General features: G+C 38.7%; 1 protein-coding gene across 1 annotated transcript in view; it reads left to right on the plus strand.

Annotated features, from left to right (window-relative positions):
• Positions 1–1,241: 1,241 nt before the first annotated feature.
• Positions 1,242–27,565, plus strand: part of NLGN1 (neuroligin 1) — a 422,927-nt gene continuing 396,603 nt past the window's right edge. The window contains exon 1 of the mRNA XM_038183684.2: positions 1,242–1,321. The gene's annotated coding sequence lies outside the window, so the exon portion shown is untranslated. The remainder of the gene's footprint in view (positions 1,322–27,565) is intronic.

Genomic DNA, 27,565 nt, shown 5'->3' on the forward strand with positions numbered 1-27,565 from the left:
TCCATGATCCACTTGGCTTCAAAGTCAGCTTTTTCTGAGAAATCTTTCTATGGAATTAGTTCTGCCATTTTTGAACCGAGTCGAGAAGCCTCCATATGTTCTATTCTAAATTCTGGACTTGCATAATTCCAAAAAATGGCTAAAGATAGACGCTTCAGACCTGACAGGTTTTATAATTCTCATTAGAGGAAGAAAATATTCTTAGTTTGGAGAAAATTAATTAAGTGTTTAAAAATAATGACATCCAAAACAATTTCATGCACAAGCACAAGGACAGTCTGAAGATATTTTTTCAGGCCAAAATGGTTTTAACTACTGTTATATAAGAAGGCATGCTCTTAACTGTTTAAAGTTGTTACACTTGAGGAGAACCCTATTTGTTTAGTCCCATCCATTAATAAGGATTCATTAAAATAATACAAAGCACCAGAAAAAAACTAATTATAAAAAGACCAAACAATCAATCCAATAGAGCATGAACTGAACAGCCATCTGTTGAACAGTCCCATTTGCAAAGGATTCAACATCCATCTTAGTCTCAGAAAACAGAGGAACTAACAACACAAAAGCCAAGGAAGGAGCGGTAAATAATAATGAACACAACAAGTAAAATAAATGTGAATTACAGTTGATTCTAATGGCTACGAAGGCTGTGGATGGCCTTTCTTGGGAATACAACATTGGAACATTGATGGATAGTGAAGAGAATGAGGGAACCAACCCAGAATAAAAAAATCTGCTGGATAATATGGAGAGGGACACGATGGTGTACTGCACAGGGAGCTGCTCTCAGCAGCAGTTCCTCTAGGGCCTGTGGTGCTGGAGCTGCGCTAACTACGGCACTAGGCCCGGCTCCGTGCCTCCATGGCAGGACAGCACGAACATCCTCTGCAGCTTGCTTCAAGGTGGAAATGCTCCTCTATTAAACCACAGAGAAAAGGGCCTTCTGCATCTACTCAATTGAATTCTGGTTATGCTGACAATTGGTGCTGTTCAAAGATTTTCAGAGTTATCAAATGACTTGAAACTAGTGATATTGGGAAGAATTCTTCTGCCTCCCAGTCAGCTCCTGGAACACCCACGCACAAGTTGCAGCTCACTACAGCCAAATCCCACACTGAGCTAGGACTTGGGGTCTCCTATGTAGAGCTGAAGGCCAAGGTAGGCAGGTGCATGAGAAGCCATTTAGCAGTGATTAAAAGAAAATACTTAAGGGGGTGGTGTGGGCCTCCACCCCTTTTCACGGCTGGACACCTGAGCCAGGGTGGCAGAGAGGCAGCTCTCCTCGCAGGCAATCAGAAGTCAAAGTCTGCTGCTGTAGGTAGGTGGCTGGGCTGCAACTCTGAAAGATATGAGTAGACATCTCTATTTTCTTTTTAAAATGCAGCAAGAGGGAACCAGTCATAGGTTTATTCCTTTTTATATAATCTCCTAGAGGTAGAGCAGCTGAAAAATAAGATTTAAGTTATTCACATGCACCCTGAGTGGTTCAAAATTGCAGCTTTTAGTGCGTGGTTTTGACTTTGAGGGAAAATGAGGTGGGTTTGTCCTCTTTGTTAGGAGTCATAAGCCTCGTGGTAGGGAATGAAAGCACAGGGGCTTGCAGGAGAAAGCACATGAGAGAGAGCAAAAGAAGGAAGGAGGAGGAAAAGGAGAGCAAGGGCAGGAAGGAAGTGAAGGTTTTCTCCAATTTTTAGTTAATACTGGTGTAATGTAAAATATTTTCAATAACCTTGATAATGCTTTTAGGAACAATAAAATACAAATACAGAATTAATGCAAAGAAGGCTTGTGGCAATAATGAAAGGATTTTGCTGGCTTTTTTTTTTTTTTTTTTTTCCAATTTTTTTGCATTATGTCTTGACCTCAACACAGCATTCATTTTTTTCTTTATCGTTAATGTACGTCATCTTGGCAGATGGTGATACAAAATGATGGCTATTTTTCCATGTGACATATATGAACAGAAATACTTTCTTCTATAAGGCAGCAAACCAGGAGGAAGCCTAGTCTTCTTCCCACAGCAACCTGAGTATCTTAAGAACAAAGTGTGCTGGGAGGCCTTGGAAAAGCATCTGCCATTCATCTTAATCTTCTTGTGGGCCTTCTAGCGTTACTAGGCTTACTTCCAGTTTGGCATTTGTATCATGCTCAAATGTTGGGATAACATTTACTTTGAGAAGAACCAAAGTAACCTAATGGACCTGTTCCATCCTGCATAAGCCTACTTAAAGATACACACCTTTCCAGCTTGAGGAATATAACATTTCAGCTCTATTCTGACTATAGGGAAGTCTTTTCTCAACTAAGAGGGTGGAAGAGTGCCAATAGCAGCCCTATTATTTGGCAGGCAGGAGGTAACCTTACAGTAAACAGCTGTCAACTTCACAGTCTAGCTGAATTTTAATGGTTCAAAGACTAAAGAGACTTACGATTTTGCCTGAACCCTTGGGGTCTGGGCTGAATTACTCAGGGCTACATTTAAGCTATCGCATTAGGGTCATATGACTTGTCTATATAAATTCCTCAAAGATGCCATTAAAATGTCAGTTCTTAACTTAGCTGGAACTATAAACTACTTCAGCACAGTTCAACTCTCTGATCTAGTATAAAGCAATCAAAACAGAATAAAAAGAATATTGTATAGTTGGAGGCACTGCCATTTCTAACCACGTGCAGGTGTTTGCCATTGTTCCCTGTCATTTTAGGTTGGTCTTGTTGTACATGCAATGGAGCATTGGGCTTAGCATGAGTAAAGCAACAGTGGTTTTTTATTAGAAAACAAAGAATTTGTCCTTCTGTCTTAATTCCCGTGCATAAACATCAGTCCTTTTCCTCCTTGGGAGTCCATTAAAATGTAAGAAGGATTCCAAGACACTCAAAATATGGGAATCTATGTAATAAGGTCCTATTGCACAAATTTCCCTCAAGTTTAGAGAAATACTTTGAGCATTTATTAGCAGACTTGGAATATTGATAGGGGCTGGAAATCAAAAAGTACCGTATCTTTCAAATGAGACCACTGGCCTGTGAACTACATGGAAACAAAACAAAAAAAAACACACGCCACCATTTGAAGAGAACTGTGCTGAAGCAGTAACTTATGACTGTTTCTTATGCATGAAGAATGATCATGTAGATCTGTAGAGCAATTCTTCACCAATGTTAAGTACCTTCAGTTGTTCCTGTGGACTGTGCACATGCACGTATTTTTCTGTCAGTGGTAGTAGACAATTAAAGCAGTAATTTAATTGGGGATTCTGGAGCAAAGAGTGCGGGGATGAATATTGATACCTTAATGGAGAATCAAGCTGTGGTAATAGGTCCTAGTGGTAATGTGCAGTACTATGAGCTAGGGTTTTGATTTGAGGAAAGTTAAATAGAGATGCAAAACTACATGTCAGTGCAAAACTATAAATTACAGGTGACTAGCTACATGTATTTCCAGAACCTAGCATATTTGCCTGCACCTGGTATGCCTCATGAATCTACACCTGCATGATATTGATATTTCTATTACAGATTTGAGTAAGGCTATGCATTTTCTAACGGTGCAGATGTATACCAAGGCACTATCTATTATGAAAGGTGAGGGCAAATACAATCTGCTGTACTTATGTTTTAAGCAGTAATTTTTATATTATTCTGTTACTCCTACTCCATAGGAGCCAGAAATCCTACAGCACTTAAAAAATAAAATAAAAAAATATACTGCAGAGTTGATGAGTGTATCTTCAAAATGGACGTTGTTTGGAAGATAAAGTTGTGCCCTGCAGAGAAAATAAAATGCAGATTTATTGAAGCCAACAACAATAACAAAAAGCTGTATATTGGATTTCAAGTCCTTTTTATATTGTAGGGTCTATAAAAAATCAGGTTCTTTGCCCTTTATATTGCAAGTCAAGCAGGAACAACCATTGAAAGTTTTTTTTTGATCACCCGTCTTTTATGTTCCCTGTAATCAAATATGTACTGAATTCAAGTGATTTGAAGAGCAATATCATTTCTTTACTAAAAACAAAGAAGAAAGATGAAATTGTTCCTAATGTCTTATCAATAACAGTTCTCTTTTGATATCCATGGAAGTTCATTTTCGTGATACTTTACCAAAGGCATGGAGGTGATTTGAGTGCATTCAAGTTTACATTCAAGACTTCTGTCTCTTTGCTTATGGTAAGATATATCACCCCTGCAAAAACCCAGGTAAAGCAGGCTTTATGCTGAGGAAATACATGGAACAGAAGGATTGGGTAGAGGTGCCCACAGAAAGAAAACAGCAGTTCCTTCACATCCACTCAGTACCCTTGCACAAAGCAGAGGCTATTATGGCTGTGTTTCCATATATAAAAGTACAGCACTGCTTCTTTCAAGATGTTACTTTATGCTTTACATTTCCTTGTTTCTTTACCAACCAGATCTGGTTTTCCCACTGTGCTGCCCTGCGTGGAGCTGTGCTGAGCCTCTGTGTTGTGTGGACTTTGCTGTGTTAAACTGGATGTAATAAATCAGAGTCAATGCATAACATGAACTGTCAAGCAGTAGTTGGAAGTTCAAATATTGAGAGCTTAGCTTACTTATTGCCATGGCAATCACTATTAAAAATATTTTTAGCTTATACTAAAGGTACAGAAAAATGAGAAGCAAAAGGCATTTGAGATGTGAAGTACAAAGACTTTAATTTTAAAAAACATTGCATATCCCTTCAGTGAGAGGAGCTTTTATAAGGGAACCCTGCGTTTGACAATCTGGGATGATTAAACTTGATATTAACTGTCTTCTCAGGGACAAAAAAATAAAAGGTAAGTTCAGCTAGGTTGGTGCTGCTATTGTTCATAGTCTGAATCTTGTTTTTATGAAACAACTGATCATGGCCTGAACATCATGCAATATCTCTGCCTTGAATAACTCTTGGCACCTTGCTGCTGCCTCCAGTCTCTAAAATACAGAAGTTAGTAATAGCTATTTTAACTCATAGCAGTGCTCTGGGGCTTAATTAATAGTTCTTTATAGAGAAGTCTAACAATATTTGTCAATATGTTTGCTGCTAGGCATTGCACTTTCTCATCCAATGTTCATAAAAGAAAGATGATCCCTCCTCCCGAAGTATTTTATAATAATTTATTTCAAGATGTAAAATACGTTCCTGAATTCCTTGTTCTAATGTCCATGAATGATGCTGTCTAAGAAGCATGATAAAGGAGATTTTTCCTATTAGAAATGTCAGTGGGGATAGTGAATAGTTATAGGTGATTACTATTTCAAATGTCTAATGACCTTTTCAGTAAAGCAACTGGACAATGAACCTCTATCACGCTCTATTTCTTTTCATAGAATATACGATCTTCATGCATACAGATGCACAAACAACTTGATTTTCTGATAGAGTAATATACCTCAAGAATTTGTATAATAATTGCTAATTTTAAGGAGATGTTGGAGTGTGAAGTCTGAGAAGTAAATGGTTTAAGATTGTATAGCTCAGACTGTGGCCAGAGTTTGGAATGTGTGGTGTTTCTATATTATCTGGCACAAACACAGGAGAGAGAGCTGATGCATGCCAGCATAAACCGTGAAGAAGGCATTGATGATAGAAGCAGATCAACAGGGACATTTGCACCAAGGCAATTCTCTATTCTTGTATGGAGACACACAAAACAGTGACAGGTGCAGCAGCTGCTGAATTGAATTGTTTGTAGCGTGGCAGCCAGGAACATACTTCAGTTTGCTCAACAACAAAGTGTTTTTTTTAAAGTAACATTCAAAAGAAGATCAAAAATACTTCATTATCACTCCAACAATAAGTTACAATGCTGAAATGTTTAATTATAAAATGACCAATGGAGCTTCTGTGTTTACGGAAAATGTGGAGAATCTGGAGTTGAGACAGAAAACCAAATATATTGAGAGCTTTTGTACCTCAATTCTGAGGAAAATGGCAGTGCCTGTTGTTGCTGTCTGCATTTCAAAGGTGTCTGATTAGGAGGCACCAGCCCATGCTAAAAATATTAGAGCATTTTCTTATACAGAAGTACCAGGACTATTCAGATGATTTTGACTAGACAGCTTCTCTTTGCTTTTGGGTCTGGGATAACTGGAAAAAATACAGGTGGAGTCAAAATATCCTGGCTGAGAAGAATGTTTTTACATGCTCCTTCCAGTCATCGTAATATGTTTAGGGTAAACAGCTTGACCGTGACTCAAGCGTGTGGGAGACTTCCTTAGAATCACATAAGATAGTATGTGGTTCCTTCATTCTTGCTAGTACTGTATTCATACTGGATTACACAGCAACAGTATGTTTACCATTAAAAACCTCTCTGACTGTCATAGTTCAGTGTTTAGAAAGAGTGGGAAGAACCCAAAGGATTTCTCACCTGGTAGGCATTTGCACAGTAGTTTTTGGTTCTTGCATCATGCAGTGAGAACCCCAAAAAATCACATGAGCAATTGCAGTTGGTAAATGCAGCGTTTCCTGTTTTAAGTACATGAACCAATTGGAACAGCTTTCAGTATTTACATTGAGACTGTGAAGGCAAAAGATGTCTTGGCTGAATGGTTCCCCTTCAGCACTCTATTTGAGAGGTATCTATAAAGACTGAATAAAGCGGTGATTTCTGGACAAAAGAATGAATTGAGTTAATAATCTGAGCACTGAGGTGAAGAGTAGTTTACAGTCATAGCTAGTGTGAAAGCCCTGTTGTTTCTTTAAGTAAGGTATTGACTGAAGTTGGACTGCTATAAATCTTCTTTGAAGAAATCTGTATGTATACAAGCTTGAAAATTAAGTCTGCCCTGTTGTGATTGAGACAGAAAAAGACCTGACTCTCAGAACTTCACTGGTCTGTAAAATAAACATTTGCCAGGAAGGAGAAAGACAGTGTGATTTGATACACACTTTTAAAAAGAAATTTGAAGTTATACTTCTACTTAATTGAGACATTAATCCTAGAAAATTGGCTCCTACACATAACCTGAAACGTATATCACATTCTTCTACTTGTTCTCTGATATCACCAACTGAAAGCATATCACAGAAAATAAATCTGTTTTCTTGTCCAAAATATGAACAATTTCAAGAGACAACACAGAGCCAAACAGAAATCTGAAAGGAAAAAAAACAACAACAACAACAAAACAAACCACAACTAACAGCAACAGATAAATAAAATGACTGCCTCTAACTAATAAACTGGGAACCTGAGTACTGTGTTTGACAATAATATAGGAACTATAATTTGGCTCACAAACCTCTCAAGAAGTAGTAAAAACTGTTATGTGTTTTCTTGATGAGAAGTTGGGCACGTTGTTGACCTCTTCATTCTAAGATGTTTCTTCTCTGGATATTCAGAGCACATGGCGCTTCCATTGAAATCTCTTGTTCTGATTGCTGAAGTGTTATACAGCTATTTTCTTGTGCAATTGAAGTTATGCCGAAACCAAAGCCTAGATCCCAACCATGTAGTCATAAAGGGTCTTGGAGAAACAGTCAGGCAATAAAATATACACTGTGAATACTGAATGCAGCAGTGAAAAATGGTCAGTCATCCTTTTGCTAATACTCCACAGGATATTTGTAAGTGGCAATTATGAATTACCTGTCAGTTAGGCAATAGTTAGTTTGCTAACTAGTAGGATTGTGACCAAAGAGTGCTGCTGGACTAGCAGTTTCCATTGAATTGCTGCATGAATTGAAATGGAGGTCTTGGAGAGATGTCTTTTAAATTGCAATTTAATTCTATAAAGGAAGTATACTGTTATAAGTACAAGCTTTTCTCATAAAACCAGGTCCAAAGGACATACACTGACAAGCCAGTTATCACAGTAAGTGATTTCTAGTTGTGAGTTAGAGATTGAGGTGCTTCAGGTGGAGTTTTAGCCTGCAGACTTCCAGGATGCTGCCAGTTGGTGCTGTGTGGTTGCACCCTGGGGTCGGTCAGGATGGTGGGAGTGTCTGCTGAGGAAGGAAAGTCTGTGGCAATGCTGGGAACAAAGTTGTTTTTTTTTTTTTTTTTTTTTTTTGCTGTATTATAACGAATTACATATTTTTGCTTGGCGCGTGGTTTACCTTTGATCCACACAGTTGCTTGTGATCTTGGCCCAAATCTTAACTCCTATCAAAGTCTGCTATGACTTTGACTCTCATTAATATCTTCTCTTAGACAAAGGATGGGTTTCTTTCCTGGCCACTTAATACTAGATTCTTAAAGGTATTCAGGCAACTAAATTCAAATAGAGATAATTAAACGTGTTTAAAATTCTGGCACCAAGTTTTTCAAGCTATTTTACATTGGAAGAATTTCTTTCTACTGTTATATGTCTGCCTTTCTGTTGGAGAAACCTGCTTTGATTTTATTGTTAGCTGAGGTCACTTAATCATCATCAAAGAATAAGTGCATTTACTTAATTTGCATGCTGTGAACTGCTGCAAGGTTTCAGGACCAAATCTTCAGCTGATAGACATCTGGGAAATTTCTGTGTATTTCAAAGAAGCCATGTCAATTTATATTAGCTGAAGATTTAATCTTTAATTTTTTTCATAATGGGATATCTGTTCTGAATCCAAAGGTCCATAAATGACATCCAATGGGAAGGGGAGGGGGAATATTAAAAAAATAATAAAAAATAATAAAAATCCAAAGACATTTGCATTATGCCTTCCTATCTGTATCTTCTTATGCTGAAGTATTTTACTAAACATTTCTCTAAATGTGCATGGAAAAACTGAGCAGTATATAGAATCTATAGTGGAAAGACAGTTGTGTATTTTCATGCGGAATTGATGACTAGTTATGGGAGGCAGAATTACCAACTCTAGAGAACACAGATGTTAACTGGCATAATGCCCTCTTGATGCAAATAAATACATTAGATGCTATAAAAGATTTTAAAACAGGAGAGCTCATCTTGGCAGGAGATATATTTGCTGGATTTGTGCTATTCATTTTGTTTTATAGAATTGCTCTGGAATTGGAATAGACTATTTGAGGAGCTTCTAAATGCACCAGTGGAATGAGAGTTTAAATTCATTTTATTTCTGATGTTTTTAAAGGGGGGAAAAAAAGCTTAATCTGTTCACAGCCACTTCACCTCCCTTAGTACCCAAAGGGTCTGAGCTACATGCCTAGTAAACTGAGCAACGGCATTATCACAAAGTGATGAAAGGCTGGACAACTGTTCAAACAGCCAGGGTTGTTAGTGTGTCTGGAGAACCACAGAGGGGCACTTTCCCTTTCCATTCAGAAGCCGTGATATTTGCATTCTTCCTTCATCATTAATATTCTTTATGATCCAAGTCTCACCAATGTTATCCCTGCCAATCTTTCACCACCTGCCACTCTCTTCAAACACTTCTTTTATTCCCACATGATTATCTGAATCTCTTCCAAGTAAAACCCGACAGAGGATAATGTGACCGGTCTCCTCCCTTTCTCCTACCAGGCTCCTGCTGCCTATCAGAAGAGGATGGGAGGGTTTTGAGTGTCTTCTTTTACCTTCTTTAATAACCAGAGGGACAGGGGCAGCAACATTCAAAACATGGTCAAAAACTTGGTGACATAGCATGGGAACTGCAGTCAGGGTAGTTTAAAGCAATGCTATCCCATGATGCTTATACTTTTTCTTTTATACATTCTGTTTTTTAAAGCAGAGGGGAGGGACCTACACCTCAGCCCCTCACTCCAGTGATGGGACGTTAGTACAAGCCCACCTAGATAACCGAGGAATGCTGGAGAACTGCCCTGGTTCATTACAGCATTTCCTATCTTTAAGCCTTGCCATTACTTTGCAGCATTCATTAATAAAAGTAGAATGAAGGGCAGGAGGGAAGCGTGAGCCTGAGTTGTTGTTTTTTTTTTTTTTTTTTTTTTTTTCCCCTCAGTGGCTGTCACATTCCATAGCTGCTGCTTTTGTATTTTGCAGTCATTTATTTGTTCCCGAGACGTGTCCCTTTAACTTCCTGATCTCATTTTTCAAGTATTTTGGAGCATTTTGCCTCCTCCCTTTGTCCCTCCTGATTCCCCTGATGTCAAGATAGCTTTTTGTGTTCATGCTGTTGTTTTATGAAGCCTTTGTCTCCTTATACTCATCTCTCCACTACATGCTACTGTGAGCTCCCTTTACTAGTGTCTGCATTTCTGCGTCACATCAATCTCGCAATCTGACAGATGCAGCCTCTAAAATAACCTGTGCGTGATGCATACAACCCGAAAATAAACATTTATTTCAGTGTTAGGTGCGTCATACCTGCAAATAACCTCGTTTATCTAGACACGTTTATTTTAATGCTTATTGTATAAATACCAGTATCTCAGCATACTCTACAATACCATCTGCCACTTGCTGTTGTATTATGCATAATTTAATATAGCCCTATGTTACTCCAATTTTTTATGTTGCCAAGTTCATACGTAGCTACATACTTTGACAAGTATACAAGTGTGTTATAAAGATTACACAAAACATTACTCTAAGATTTGAAGTAGAGCTTTTGGGCTACAGAATGTAAATTCAGACGAGGTGTCTCACGCTAGCAGTTGCACGATGTGGGTTCAGGTAATGCAGTATTTTTGTACATACCTGTTTTCAATCTTCTCAATAACTTAAATATCAAAGTGTAAAAAATGATGGAATTGCACGATAAGAAATGAGAGCATAACCCACTGGCCTGCTCACTGATCTGATGTTTTCAATTCTCCCTGGGCTAGAGAGAACTTAACTTGTGCTCAAGTGAATTAATTGATAATGTACTGGGCTGCCAGAGTATTTTAGGGACCATTGTAGATAGAAAACTGGTATGGCTCTATTTGATCACAGTGTTACTGGTTCTTGAAGCCAATGTACGCAGTAAGGAGATGCAAGAAATCCTGTACTAACCTGTCACGTATCAAATGTTAATTTCCCTTATTTAATGGGTTAGCATAACATCTGAAGCCTGAGATTACTTGCACCTCTGTTTTGTGTTTCGGGACATGTTTGAGTATTTTCATTAATTCCAGGTTTTTCATAGCATAATTATTCCACACTAATACTTTAAGTCATGCTAAATAGGGACTGCTTTTGAAATGCACATAAAGCCAAGTCTAAATAACACCAGCTTCCTCGTAGTTTCCCATCTCATAAAATTTGGGATGAGTCGCTGTAGTTGGGATCAGTCATGAGAGAACTTAGCTAACGCCTTAGAAGTCAGAACGTGCAACAGCTAAAACATGGTACCCGTTTTAAAAAAGCATTCAGAATTGCAAGTGTAACCTCTAATCATTAGTTGTTTTGATCACTGTGTGCCCTTCCTCTGAGATATCTCCTGTCTTCACAAAGTTCTCAAAGACAATTATTAGAGGCTGGGGATGCAATGTCAGGTAGTCCCTGAGGACTGAAAATATACTAAATTAAATCAGTTCTTTAAATAACTTTTTACCTCTCCAAGAGTTCTGGCCTTGCATTCCAGGGTCATAGCTAAAATCTCACAGAGCTTCACAAGCAGCAGGCCTGTCTTCAGCAGCAGCAGAGCACTGAGCACTTTTGAAATATCCCACCCTGAGCTTACCAGCTGGCTCTTTGTAATACAGGTGATTGGGCTTTTCAGCATTACTTATGCAAAGCCACCCTCTGTCAATTCTGAAACAATTTCTGCTTGATCGCTGGTACTTTTTCATATTTAGGATAAAACAGTTCTCATTTACCTCATTTTGCAATCACAAAGCCATTTTTTTTGGTTAAAATGATTTTAGAGGAATTTGAGAACATTGGTTCTAATAATAATGACAAAAAGCACCAGGAATTTATTGTTAAAGCAGTGGCTATGAATTACTACTATCATTGATACAGAAAGAACTGATCGGATGCAAAATAAATAAATAAATAAATAAAAATTCACCAACCCCAAACCAACCCTCATATACTGTGGCACTAAGGGATAGGATGCTGCCCTCATTGACCTTAGCAAGACTCTTAGTCAAAAGAAATACTTCAGCAATTCAGTACCAGCTAAGCAGTCGGTAGGTTTTTGGATCATTTCAGCCCCTGATCTTATTAAAGAGAAGCTCTATATATTGAGCAGATTTTTCAGAGCACAGCATGAGAACTCTGGATATTAAGGTGCTCCATCGTGAATTACAGTAGGCTCTGCTGTTCCTGTTCTAAATATATTTTCTTTAACTATGGTCCAGAGCCCTCTGTAGCTGTTCACACTACACCTCAGATCTGTTGTGGACTTTATGGCTAACTTAGTATCTTTTGCTTTCTTGACACTATTTTTATGTAAAATTCAATTACGGTGTACCCAACACTGCATCCTAGCCAGCTTTTGTAACAGCTGTTTAACAGGGATATTTCTTGGGGAACTCATTTTACCCTTTAGTTATTACTATTCCTTAACTTTGACTTAATTAGAACATTAGTATAAATGCAGATTATAGTGCCAAGGAGCCCCGACTGGCGCTACCACAGGTGCTGAGCTCAAGTCTGTCCATCTATGTGTATGCGTCATCTGCCATTAGTACACGATGCGTAGTTTCAAGTGAAGAAATAAAACACCTTGGACTCTTTATAAACTTAGCTACAAGTTAACATCTTTTAACACTCTAAATTACTCTGTGCACCGTTAATGAAAGCTATTTAAATAAAACTGCACAGAGCACAGTGCCTATAATGAAGGATCAGAAATTATACATAAAAACAACAAAAACCAGCAGACTAATTTTCCTTGTTGTTTTATCCACTCTATTTTCTTTCTGAATTTTGCACTTGAAATGGAATTGAGAATAGTCCCAAAAGGCAAAATACAAAGATCATATGCATAAGAATCATTAGTGGACTGTACTGAGTCCTTTTGTAGATCTATATTTTACAAGTCCATTACATTAATTATTGAGTCCTTGTATCACCTATTCATGATCATTGCACTTTTCAAAGTACAGGAAAAGAAAATTGAAGTGAGATTTCTAGCTTATTTGTGTTATTTGATGATGTGCCCAGATTTACCCACTCTCACTTTCAAGGGACTGTCATTTAAATGGAAGGTAGTTGAGCTTGCATTCTAATTTTTGTATTAAATAACGAAGGCACAGGAGCTTGGATAAGGCATTTGTCACCATCCTCTTTAAGGTGACAGAAGAAGGTATGACTGATGTATGTTGCAAGGGTCATACCAACAAGTTTCGCAGTGTTCAAAAGACAAACTGTAATCATGATTACTGATAATTCTGAAAATTTTCAGAAACAGACTAAATTCCAATTTGGCTTCACTGGAGATTGCAGTCTGCTTTCTACAGAGGAATGAATTTCATTTTACTTAAAATAGAAAGAAATTTGTTCTCCTGCTGTTTTTGATAGGGTGCTTGACTACTCTATAACACTTGTGGGAAAATATTTTGCTTAAGTCCTATTTTTATCTCCTGTTTGTTTATTTTTAATTACTATTTCAGTGCCCTGAGATTTACTATTGATCTTCATCAGCCTACACAATTATCCTTAGCTTGCTGAAGGGTTTGTTTATTTTTTGTTATATGTGCTCTTTTAACATTTTGTGTGTGTATGTGTGTGGAACTACTTGTAACAGGAGGGTTCTGCTTTACTTGGGGGAAAGGTGGATTAATATTACTGGAGTTACGAGGGTGTATCACAAAGGGAAGACGTTGTCTGAACAGTATTGATGTCTTGGGGTGATTGTCTTTGTAACAGCATCTCAGGGGAATGTGGACCATGAAATGAGGTGTTTCTGCCCCAAGGTTACCTAGGGAACACTGTAACATAAAATGTGGGAGGTTAATGTCTTTAAGAGTGTTTTAAATGCACTGAAGTTCTTTGCAAAGCAACTCCCACTAACTCAAGAAATATATCTTAAATTTATGAAAAATTTATCTGTGACTTCACTGAAAGAGACAATTTTTACTTTTCACAGTACTGGAAGATCTGCGCTCTATTTAGGTTTTGCAGAATCATTTAAAACAAATTCTGTTTCTTTGTTTTAAGTTAATAAAGTCTGATCTTTGAGAAGATAAATGGTGTTCAACTGAATTACTATATAACCTAGGGTTCTGTCCTAAAATTTATTTTTCTCCATATTTGAAGAAGGTACTTTCCCTGTATAAGCAAACAGAGAAAACATTTTCTGCTCCAGTTAATATTGGCAGCAAAAGTCCAAAATTTCCTTCAGCTCTGAGTGTTTGAATATCTTAAATATTTCTGATATATCCCATCTGAACTTTTAAACATATATTGTACAAATTCAGCTGGTGTTGAAATATACTTGCCAACAAAAGGATTAAATAAGAACTGTGGACTATTTGAGCCACAAAAGACTCCTGCATCCAGGTGATTTCCCTGATTGCCAGTGCAATTTTTCTTGGGTCCAAGTTTGTCTGTGTGTTTGCCAGAAAGAACTTCTGGCTGTGACTTTTGGCTGTGAATGTCAGCTTTTGGTTATTATATGGTAGTAAATAGTAATGTTTGGTCTGTGATTAGTCTGAAAGCTGCTATGAATCTCTCATGCTTATTTGCTTTCCAAAATGATGGGCTGAACAGCTTCTAAGAAAAGGTCTAAAGAAGAAGGTTCATCATTGAATCATCCTCTGAAAATCAAAAGAACTGTAATTACAAGTAGCAGAGAAAATCTATAGAACGGAGATAATTTTCCACTAAATTCAATGGGGCAGTTGTCAGCTTATATAAATTGGCTTCAGTGGAGTCTGCTTACACAGTACGAGGATTCAGCCCTACCAGTATTTTCAAGTGAGTTCTGTAGAACCCATTTTGTATCAATTGCTTTCATTTTTATTCAGTTTGATATGACTAATTATTACTGTTCCTTCTGTTAGGATGGACCAAACGGCTCCTGTCAGAGCCTTCTGCTGAAATGACTCATTCTAGAGAGAATGATGAGTAGTGACAGATCTTGCAGCTTATCAGTGAGGACCAAGGAAATTTGTTGTCATGAGCAGGATCCGCATGTGCTGGACTTGGTTCTCCTGCCTCACTCTGTATGCATTGCTACACAGCTACAGTCTCTCTGCAGGCTGTAAAAGGTCAGCATGCTGTGCAATTAATCTAAATTACATGCACATCTCAGAATATGCCATATTGCATCATTTTTATAATGTAAACAATTACTGCAGCTCAGGTGGAGTTTACTTTGAAAGTTTCTGCAGGCCCTTAAGAGCCTTCAGTTTCACGAGGAAATCTGAAATAATTACAGCTTAACCCAGTAAATCCAGTTTCACTCGTTCCCTGCAATTCTTGGATTTCCTTCTGTTCCCTTCACTTGGGGAAAAGATTGATTAGAATGAGTATGTGTAGGTCTGCTAACTATACCAAGCTTGAATTGCTGAAACTGGTGGTTTGTGTTGCACTTGCTCAGAGTTTGTAGGGAAATATTTAACAGCTGACCATGCACTTTTCATTCTAAGCTGGGGGAGAAAAATGTTGATTGTAAGTTTTACTGCCTCCCGTAATTCTCTTCTGTATATTATTTGGGGTGAGAAGATTTGTTGCATGCATATACTACTTCAGACTTTGCTAGCAGGGTGCACAGCACCCTAAAATCTATTTACTTAACCTGCACATATGCTTCTATGCCTGAAGGAGTGCTTGCAGGCTGACCGCTTGGAGCCATAGTACTGGGAGGGGTGGCTGTAGGAGATGGGGGTGATTGGGGTTTGCTCAGGCTGGTCCTCTGTTTGGGTAGATGAAGGATGGCTTCAGACTCTGGGCTATTGTAATCTGCATTGAACAATGCAGCAGTGAGCTTAAATCCCACGTCAGCATTCTTGAATGTTGTTTGCTTGAATTTTCTACATTTTTCTATCCCTTTTTGGCTCCTGCTTAAGAAGTTATATATATTAGAGACAAATTGGAACTCCCCTGTTAATTAGACCTATTTCTCAGACAGAAAAAAACAAAGATGGTGAATAAACTGCTACAAGGTGACTGCTATATCCGTGGTATAGCTGACTTTGCATTTGCAAAGACACCATGAAGCAGGTTTCATGCTGCAGCCATACCAGCAATACATAACATGTTCAGATCTCATGCATGGAGCACTTGGGCTGTGGTAAGGGATGAGTGGCACAGGACAGGTGCTGGATTGCATGGCTGTAGCAGCCTGTGGTAGCAGGGCTGTTTTTTCCCATTTATTACAAGATGCACGGAAGACAGGGTCTGAATTGCTCTCTTCAGGCCCCATGCTGTGTTAATGCTGGTGAACAGCTGAACTCATCTGTTGCTGCTGTAATTCCTCCTTCAGCAGAATTTCCCCATTCCTTTACCACTATACTATATGTACTTATATTACTGTTTTAAAGATGTCCTTCCTTCCATCAAATCCTGTACTTAAAATGAATAGGGAAGGTTTGTTTTCCCCTCTTTATGAGGCAGAGTGCACTTCCCATTTTCCCAAAACACAAATCCTCAAACTCCAGCAGTTAAACTGCAATTCAGAGTGCTAACATTTGGATTTGGAAGCGTTTCACAGACACAGATGGGGCTCCACAAGGTGCAAAGCAGTGAAGAATGTTGTAAATTGTTGAGTCAGGTTAAATTCAAAAAGTTAAAAGGGTAAGGGAAAAAAAAAAAAAGAAACCTAGATAAGCAAAGGAATTTACTCCTGATGAGGGATGACTTGGATCTGGCTGTGTTCCTACATTTCCCTAAGGTAAGCAGAGAAATGTCCAGTCTCCAAGGAATGCTTTTAGGGAGCTCTGGAGAGGATGCATTAGGGATGGGTTGTTCTGGAGGCACCTCTGGCCTGTGAGAGCAGTCTGTCGGGAGCTGGAACCCTGTCCCACCAAGTCATCTTCATGTCTGCATGGTGCTGGTGTGACAGCTGGATGCTGGCTTGCCTCCCAGTCTCTGAAATGGGAATGTTGGAAGGTACAGGGAGGAAGGGAGGGATGCTTTCAAAGTTTGTGGGCCTTGCTGGGCTTTATGGGGCCATGGCTGCTTGAATGGGAATGGCTCCCCAGAGGTAATGCCTGCACCTTCCCCCCTTGTGCAGGTTTGGGTGGCCTCCAGAGGGAGAGGTGGCTGGGCAGAGCAGGCCAGGAGCAAGGTTGATTTTCCTTCTGTGCATGATTAATGTTTTGGTTGAGGTTCTGGCATTAAATACCCTTTAACTGTGGTCTCCAGTCAGCTAAGGCTTGCTGGGTTTTGAGTGGTGCTTCTCCTGAAGGGACAGCTCTGAATCTGCTGTGAATAACACCTGAGAGTCTGGGAAGACAGCCCATAATTTCAGGGGCAACATGATGAAAAAGGAGGGATAAAGAGTGTGAAACCAGAAAAACTGAGGGAGTAGGGCAGGACTGAGCAGCCCTGTGGGCCCGGAGCTGCATAGGCCTGAGGTGTGGGCCAGGCCCTGGGACCTGGTCATGGGTCGTGCTGCAGGAAAGTGTTTTTTCCCCAGTGTTGTTGTCCAAACACAAAAGTAAAGTAATTAAAGAATCACATAATAGTTAAGGTTGGAAGGGATCTTAACCATTCTGTAATTACATTGTCTGTCTGGCTTTCACATCTTATTTTAATACTGCACTAATCCTATTTTAGACAAGTTGTGTCCTTTTAATCTCCCTAAGGAGTTTCAAACAAGCTTTTAATTTACAGCAAGACCCTTGCAGATCACCTTTAAGATCAGGTTTGGAGGTAATTTTTGTGAGGTGCCTGAGCTGTGGTTCAGGGGGAAGGGGAAGGGTCTGAAATGGCCTCTGGAGACTTCCTCACACCATGGTGCATAGCACAGACCATGAGGGAAAATGCAAGCCATATTCAAATTACAAGTTCAGAAATGATGAAATCGCAGTTGTAATCAAGCAATATTGTAAGGAAAAGAAGGAACAATGGGCTGTGACAAGGACCTAATTCTCCTCTCAAGCTAGGAGAGCTTGGTGGACACGTTTAGTTTCATGCTTTAAGTGGTGAACAAATCTGTATGTTTCTACCCCTGTTTCCTTCTCCTGCTCTTCTCCTTTGTCTCACACATTTGTGCATTGTACAACCATTGCCATATTGCCTCGATTCTAGGCTTAGCACAGCTCCTACTGAGGGCTGTTGTACACTACAACCCTGCTGTACCACCCCTGGGCTGCAGCATTCATCTTACGGGTCTGTCTTCTGTGTGACATGATGGGGTCTGGGATGTTCTTCTGGGATGTAAACTAGAAATGAATCAGCTATCATAGATGTGAGATTGGGATAAAATAGTAATCATGGAGGCTCATGTGGGCAGGGGGGAAGGAGCTCGGGGTGGGGAGGAGAAAACACGAAAACACTTAGTTCTGTGATGTAGGGGGAGGTAGAGGCATTGTAAATTTAATCACTAAGATTCGGACAGCAGCAGAGACAAGAATTTTATATGGAGCAGAAGAGAGTTTAAGCTAGAAAAATGTGATTGAGTTAAAAAGAAGAAAAATTTAGGCTGCATCTCATGAGAAAATAGACTAATTGTAAAATCCTCTACTACACTTAGATCTGGGCCTCCTGGGAAATAATGAAAAAGACTGTTTCTTGGCATGTAGAAACCTCTAGACAAAACACCAGTACTTTAGGAATACTTTAGGCATAACTGCAATGTAGTTCATCATCAGCAACCCCATCCCTGCACTGATGGGAAAGAACTAATTTATCAGTAATAAGCCTTTGTGTATCTCTGTTTCCATATGTGTAGGACACTGAGACTGCTGATGAAGGTTTCTGGTTACAGAGGTGATTTTACAAAGTGAGAATTTATCTAATAGGAACAGTCTTAAAACTAAGGGCTCATTTTGCATAGGCTGCCCAGCAGCCAGTAGGTAGTAATAGCCATTTGCCTCTACTCTTAGCTTAGGTTAGATTTGAACTACTAAATTAAAAGCAAAATGAAATTTCTTTCTTTAAACTATTTGATCCCTCTGGGAAAGACTTTCAAATGCTCTTCTATTCATCATTTATAAGCTTTCTAGTTGTTTACAAATATCTATTTTCTCAAGACACCTTATCAAAAAAAAAAGAGGTTTAGTGTCTTTCATCATCCACAGTAGCCTGTTTTCAAAGCAAAAGACAGTATGTGTTTGAAAATTTGTTCACAGTATTGTCTGGCAAACTTAAAAAAGCATCGAAGGTAAAAACAAACAAACAATCACGAGCATGATATGCAACTGGATGCAATTTCACAATTCAAAATGATGTTTCAAACTCCCCTGCCCATCCTAAATATGTCACTTCTACATAGCTACTGCGGTTTTTAAATCCATTTATTTGCAGTAAACAATATAGCCCAGGTCTTGGCTCCATGGTTGCCTGTACCTTCACTGTAAGTAAACATGGTTGGCTTTGCACCCTGTGTTAGCTGAAGCGGTTTATGCCCTCAGAAGATCCAAGGGAGACTCAGGGAGGACTGTTTCTCCAAGCTCACTGTGTTTGACATTGGCTCTTAGTCTGCTTTGAGCTGGAACTTTTCTTAATGCTCTTTATCTCAGTTTTCCATCAGTGACATTTCAAAGTTGTTGCATGAGCTCAAGCTGATCTTATTGCAGCTAAAGGGAATATTCCATTTTCTCCTCCATCTTCATTCCTCCACCCTTGCTCTCCAGGCTTATCTGCACAGCTGGTGTCAGCTGCAGCTTTTATCTGTACCTATCCTCAAGCCAATTCAATTTACTAGGCCAAAAAGAGGAGGGGGGGAAAAAAAGGTCTTACATAAAGATGTATAATTTTCTGCTGGGATATTGAGTGGAACTGAGAAGACTAGAAGATGGCAGAGCCAGTGCTGGGCCACATCTGGGCTGAGCAGGATGAGCCTGAAGGGAAGGTGGGGAACAAGACCTTCCTGTTCAAGGAGCATTCAGAGCCATTAGCTTCTCTCAGCTGCTCTGCCTCATCCTCCTGAGATAAATATGCTTTTATACCTGACAGGGCTGCTGTGAAGATAAATTGATACACGTTCAGCTAATGACTAAGGAGACGGTATTGCCCAGAACAAAGACTTGTTTTCTTTGTTTTTAATTACCAAATATAGTTTCTTTCAGATTAAGGATTCTAATGCCAATTTCCATGTACCTGCATACATTTGTCAATTACACTGTTGAAAATGGAAGTGTGTACCTTAAGTAAATGGCTAAATGAGAAATACAGAATTATAATCTTTGATTTTTAATCAATATTTTTACAGAAAACAAATATTACAGTGATTGCATATAAATGTAGCATAGAAAATATATCACTGAATTAACATGCAAATACACAGGTTACACTCACATTAAATAAGGGAAATCATACTTAGTTTTAAGGAGATTTTTCTGCAGAGTTCTTGCCCAGTGTTCAGGCAGGACAGGACATTTGCTGTTTCAGCAGCTAAATGGAAGACAAGTACCAACTGTTTTTTATGTACTATGTTTTAGTGCGATGCCTAGTATGCATTGCCTAATTTATGTCTATTTCTCACCATCACAATTGTGCTTGTAATATAATAAAAAATGAAATGTAAATTGTCCTAGTACTTATATTAATATATATCTTCATAAAAATAGGAAAAAACCTAAAGCTATAACAATGTGTAAGGTATAAAAAGAAATGTTAAAAGTTTGTTCTTTTGGGCTACAATTTATTACTTGCTTGTTTTCCATGGGGAAATAGCAGGAGTGTAGGAAAAGGATACTGAGAAATGGCATGCTACCATTCTTTTACTTCTAAAACTGTTAATCAGTTTGAAGAAGCTGAACTAGTAAAGCGGACTGAAGTGTTCCTGTGCATATCTAGCTCAAATGATATGCAACCACAATGTACTGAGTATGTGAATGTCCACTCAGGTGGATAGACCATCTCTGTTTTGAGCAAACACAACTTCAGATTATGAAATAACACCACTGTAGCAATTCTAATAAATCTGTAGGTCATAACTACATTCCAAGAATTTACTCGGTGTGGAAGTGCTGATGTTGTTAAGTTTAATTAGGAAAGCAAAGCAAGATACCTGTTGAAGCTTATAGGAATAAATAGGTATCTTTCAGCTAGTTTCTTTACTTTGGTTTCTGTATGCTATCTGCTAATAGGTCTGAATTTAATTTGGTTTCTTCAAGCTTAACAAATCTGGAGGTACACTAGCATTAGCAAAGCAAGAAGCAGCCTGGTGAGACAGTACAGCTTTTCCTCTTGAGGACTCCTACAAGACAGATTTGATTTTTTTTTTTTCTTTGCATTTCTGTCATAGTGGGGCCTTGGTTCAATATGCCAAACATTTGTAAGTCTAACTTTCTTCAGACTGCAGGACTTGAGTGTTTGCATGTGTTTGAGTGTCTGGATAGGTTGGAGAGCTGGGCGATCGCCAACCGCATGAAGTTCAATAAGAGCAAGTGCCGGGTCCTGCACCTGGGACGGGGAAACCCTGGCTGCACGTACAGACTGGGCGATGAGACGCTGGAGAGCAGCCTAGAAGAGAGGGATCTGGGGGTCGTGGTAGACAACAAGTTGAATAGGAGCCGGCAGTGTGCCCTGGCAGCCAGGAGGGCCAACCGTGTCCTGGGGTGCATCAAGCACGGCATCGCTAGTAGGTCGAGGGAGGTGATTGTCCCGCTCTACTCTGCGCTAGTGCGGCCTCACCTCGAGTACTGTGTGCAGTTCTGGGCACCACAGTATAAAAAGGACATGAAACTGTTGGAGAGTGTGCAGAGGAGGGCTACGAAGATGGTGAAAGGCCTGGAGGGGAAGACGTACGAGGAACGGCTGAGGGCACTGGGCCTGTTCAGCCTGGAGAAGAGGAGGCTGAGGGGAGACCTCATCGCAGTCTACAACTTCCTCGTAAGGGGGTGTCGAGAGGCAGGAAACCTTTTCTCCATTAACACCAGCGACAGGACCCGCGGGAACGGGGTTAAGCTGAGGCAGGGGAAGTTTAGGCTGGACATCAGGAAGGGGTTCTTCACAGAGAGAGTGGTTGCACACTGGAACAGGCTCCCCAGGGAAGTGGTCACTGCACCGAGCCTGACTGAATTTAAGAAGAGATTGGACTGTGCACTTAGTCACATGGTCTGAACTTTTGGGTAGACCTGTGCGGTGTCAAGAGTTGGACTTGATGATCCTTAAGGGTCCCTTCCAACTCAGGATATTCTATGATTCTATGATTCTATGTCTTAGTGGCTGAGGTATAACTGAGGAATAATTGCATTGAAACTCTGGGTGCTGCAGAGGCATCTGTAAAAGCATAAAACCCCTAAACTATATAATGATGCACAAACAGGGCAAATCAGGATTCATCTGCAGGGCTGACACACATGCTGTAGTATGTATTGGACTTCGCTGCTATATAAAGAAGCGATAAAAACAAGTTTTCAACATGGTCATTTCTACAGTCAGTTTTCAGTAGTTTCCTGTTTTGAAACTCTTCAGGTTGAACTTTTTGCTCAGTATCCAGTAAAAATTACTGTGCAAATGCTGAAGTTGGCTTCTGATCACATTGTACTAAATGTACAGTAAATGAGTCTTAGTCGTCTTAGTCTTCCGTGTCTTAGTCTTCTATTTACTTGTGCAACAAAGGTTTTGCACGTACAGGTGAACCAAGACAAAACCTTATGGCATGCTCCACTCCAATGATAGGCTGGAAACTAAGCAGGACAGTTCACATAAGCTAGTTGTCCTCTATGGTAGACACTGTTCCAATGTTTTAGAGAGAGCTTCTCAATTTTAATAGAGAATTTTATATTTCACCTCGTATGTAGGAACAGAAAAAATACTGGGACTATATTCAACATAAAACAAGTGGCCAAAGGGTGACATAAATTTGATTCATAACAATGATATTCATTGACAGTTCTGGAGTATTTCAAGTTCATCTTGATCTATTTTTGTTATGAATTTTAAGACTCAATAAACAAGTTCCAATTTTTACAAGCAGTGGCGAACAATACTTATAGCTTGAATCCTTTAGTTAAAAAAAAAAAAGGAATTTGAGTTTAGGACAGCTGTAGATGTAAGCACTTCATGCTAGAAATCTGTATAATCTTTCATGAAGTAATTCTTAAAAGGGAACTGTAATAATGCAAATTATTTAAAAACAGCTTTTGAGCAAATGATTTCCTCCATCATGGTTTATTCTAATACTAATTTTCAAGCATTAGAGAATCAATTTATCTTAATTTTAGATTGTTATTAAATTAAGTGATGATGGCTGTGGGAAGGATGGCTTTTAACTCTCTCGAGTGTCAGAGCAGAGAATGCAATAGTCCTAAGTTTGAAATGTTTTCATGTTATTAAATAACTACATTATGGTATCATGAAAAGTGAGCAACTAGTTTAAGCTATAATATTCTAGAGGTGTTTTTTCATAAATGTTTAAGTTACAGAGTCAAAATCTACCATTTATGGTCTCTTTGCAGTTATATAGAGAAGGATCTTACCTATAACTCATAAAAAAAAAAAGCTTTATTTTTCTGTAATGTAGTTGCAAGAGACAACGCAATTTATACATTAGTTTTGTATTTGTTCTTATAAATCTTTGAATATAAGCCTTTCTGTAGGCAGTGCTTTACATGCCTGTCTGTCAAATACAATTGGTGTTCTGCTCACATATAGGACTCAATTTGTGTGCCTCCTCCTAGCTGTGCAGCCTGTGTATAATTGCTAACAGTTATTGGCTATTTAATACTTTGGTCATGTTACAGTTGTTTGTAGGCTGAACAATCTCTATCTAGAATTAGAGCATCTAAATGTTGTAATTAGCTTACAGAAGAAGGAAATACCTGTATAATTTTTCTGTGCTTAGGTTCCTTTTTAGATTTGTCATAGTTAACTAATCTTTGCTGAGCAGTATGTAACTGTAAAACTGTAATGGAGAAGATTCCCCTCCCCGCCCTCCTGTGTGGTATGAGGCAAAACGTTAGTATATCCTCTGCAGCATTCTTCAATCAAATCATCAATGTGTGCTGTATCATTTTAGAAGCACTGTATCCAGAGTCTCCTGCCATGTTTAAAGAGAATCAGCCCTCCATGCATGGAAACAGTTAGTAGTGGTCTTATTTGAGCTTAACCTATACTGAATTATTCATGGTTGAGTTATCCACAGAGAATATTACCTTTGGAGTAGAGTGCTTGAGTTGCATTTCTCTTGTTTGTTTTCATTGGGCTGATTTACCTGAAAAAGGACTGCAGGACCAGGACCTTTACATGCTAGACATGAGAACATTCGTACTGGCAAATCTGCTATGTTGTGTTTTTTTTTTTGGTTGTGGTTTTTATTCTTATTTGTATTTTATTTTATTTTTTAGGGCTCCAGCATGGGGTCCCTGAGTGACTGCTAGTGCATTTGAATCTAGATGGCTCCCTGTTGACATGCCATCTGCAGATGCTCATGTAGAGTATGTTTTAAGCAGCAAACACCTGGGGTGCTATATTAAAAAATGCTCAGCATTTCAAAATCCTGGTGATGGAGTGTAATATGCTCTTGATATGCCACTTGCTGTTAGAACTATAGGCTGGATCCTGCTAAGTCCTGATGCCTCCTGTTGAAGTGAATGATAGCAGAGGATACTTGGGACTTGAAAGATGCATGACTTACAGGTATATTAAAATGAGTTTAACTCTGTCTAAACACTTATTTAGACACACGCATATCTTATTTGCTGTCTCTCTTTGAGTGACGACAGTGCAATAACCCAAGAACAAGGGATGAGCAGTAATTGCTACCAGCCCTTTAGACACACACATGTTCCTTACTTTAGTGATATGTTTGCAAATATTTGAGCCATATAATTTTATGGTGCCAAGAAGTTTCAGCAAAACTGAAAAGTTTTTGATGGATGGGTTTTCCAGAGGTAGAATATGAGGAAAACCTACAAAGAGACATAAAAGTGTAGTGTATATAATAATTTTTATAATATCCTGTTTAATGACCAAAAATGATAAAAATGAACTCAGTAAATACTTTAGTTATTTTCAGATTAATTCACAGAAAAGTAAATACAGTTTGGGTTATGTTGCTTTTGATGATCCCCAAAGCACATTGAAAAGTGCACTACAGATTTTAAATATCTCCTATAACTTTGTTGATGTATTATTGATCATGGTTAGTCAGCAGTCCAGCTCTTGTTCAAGACTGCCTAAGGTAGTTAGATCACTTGTTATTAGCAGATTATATTACTCAGGTACTGTTACAACTAGACTTTCTCAGAAATTTTTATCCTGTGTTAGAGGGGCGAAAAAAGGGAGAGGAAGGAACTTCATATTAGTTAAGATCACTGGTTCCAAGTACTAGACTGATAGCTGCACTACTTTCCATCATACAATACGATGTCTCCATAAAATGTCTAATCAGTATTGTAACAGTCTCTCCCTAGGGTATGTGGTCCTCTGTATTTGGCTTATACGACTGATAGATTAGGAAGCAAATTTATTCTTTCCGTCATCTGTTGCATGGGCCAGCTAAACTTGCACCTTGGCTAAACTGTCTTCCTCACCGGTGATATCAGGAGAACTATCTCTTCCCCACCCATGAGGAGCTGGCCCCAAGCACAGCTGTTGACAAAAGAGCAAGGAGAAACCATTCTTCCGATTTCTGGAGTTGAGCAACTGAGAAAGAAACCTGTGTCTTGATATTGAGCCAGTTGCTTAGTTTTTTTCATTAAGAATAGGATCCCAATACTTCTGCCTGCTTCTGATCGTATGGATAAGTCATTTTCCTCAAGGAACAATTTATACATCTAGCATTATAGAACTCATGGCATTAATTACTTGGCGTTAATGATCTGTATTCATGATTGAAGAGCTTGTTTGAAGTTCAAAAATGCTGTGATGCTAGTCCTGAGATAGAAGCTCTTCTAGGGTGCACAGGTAAATCACTGTTTCCAGAGCTAAAATAAGAGGTGGAATAAAATGGAATAGCCAGGCATAGCACCCTCTTCCTTTGATTCCCAAATGTTATGAACTTTGTTTTGTAGCCAATGACTGCGCAGAAATGTATGAGTGATATTTGTCAGGAAATGTGTGCTTTGTTTCATACAGATGCATCTGATGTTCCCTCGGGTATTTAAGTTAAATTACACCTTCCTTACTACTGAATTGGTAGGACACTAGTGGACACGTCTATATGCTAAATATAGAAATCTTCATCTCTAGCACACCAAAATATTGTGACTGAAACAAGCTTCTGAGCTTGATGCAAAATGTGTTATTTTATAGTTTGTAAGGGAGTGTCCTCACTGTGATGCTGGTGTGGATTAAAAAAATTAAAATAAAATAAATGCAGGTTTTGGGAGGCTTTGGGGGCTTTTAAGCTTCTGACTTCAGTATCTTGGCTGACATTTCACTTCTTATAACATTGCTGCTGTTGGCTTGTGGAGTTTTTTGATCAAAGTATGTTTTTTCTTTAATGAGGCTGGATGGTCCCTATTCTATTGTTGTAGTACTAATTAACTTTCCAAGTGTTTCAAGCTTTTTTTTGCAGGGATGCCATTTGGGCTTTTCTTCTGAAAACATTATTTGAATAAGTAAAACTGCACACACTGAAGTTACTCAATCCTTATGCAGCATTAAATTAAGCAGTTATTTGAGTTGCTAACTAAGGGTAAATACAGCCACTATGGTAGCCTGCGATCCCAATTGTACTGGAACACTGTTGTAAGCAAGAGGTGCAAGTAACAAAGGAGTAGGTAGACAATCCAAGGTAATACATGCAGAATTCTCCCTTCTCTTTTATAAATCACAATATAAGTGCTTGGTTAACGTGGTATCTCAGCAACAACTTGACAAGAGATGTAAAATATACCCTCAGAGAATAGAAGAAACATCATTTGTCTCCAATAAAGGTGTTTAGCATTCTGAACCTCTCTTAACATAAATTAATTTGCAGTTATACTAGCAGTGTTTTTACATATGTATTTTGCATTTGCATCAAAGTACTTCCCAGTATTCAGGAGCGCTTGCTGCTTTTCTGAGTATTAACCATTGAGAATATGAGTACAGGTTAATGTGCTGTATGCCTTAGGATCAGCTCTGTTTTCCCTCTCACATTGTGTATTTACTCTACAGGGGATTAAGCATGTTCTTCATGAACCAGATGAAAACGAATATTTATTAAATGTTGTCAGGATATACTTGTTCATACAGAAAATACAATATATTATTTGAACTGTGCATGGGAATATGAGGAAAACTCATGGAAGCCTTTTATACCAGTATAAAGTTTATTTGTTTATATGGTTATTTAATGTTCCAAGACTTGTTAGTGTGTGTGCTTCAAAAATAGCTGCAGTGGAATAAACCAGGAAGAGAAAACAAATTTCTAATAGTCATCTTTCTCGATAGATGAAAGATTTATAAGCAAGAGTTGCACACTTGGTTCCCGAAAGTATCGTGGTCATGTGGCAGATAAAGATACAGAACCAGGCAATTATTACAGCCTGCTAGATGATCACAACATCGTAAAGAACAACTTTTTAGGAAAACATGAAAGCAAAGGAAAAGCTATTTGCTATTTTTAGTATTCAGGATTGTACAATAATGATTGATCATTACTGAGCATTGTTACTAAAGCTTTGTGAAGAAGAAAAATGCTAGGTCTGGTGGTTTGATCAAAAAGATATATAAGCGTTTACAACAATAAAATGGTATTGTTTTCTCA

The sequence above is a fragment of the Anas platyrhynchos genome, chromosome 9, assembly GCF_047663525.1.
Source record: "Anas platyrhynchos isolate ZD024472 breed Pekin duck chromosome 9, IASCAAS_PekinDuck_T2T, whole genome shotgun sequence".
Classification (NCBI taxonomy): domain Eukaryota; kingdom Metazoa; phylum Chordata; class Aves; order Anseriformes; family Anatidae; genus Anas; species Anas platyrhynchos.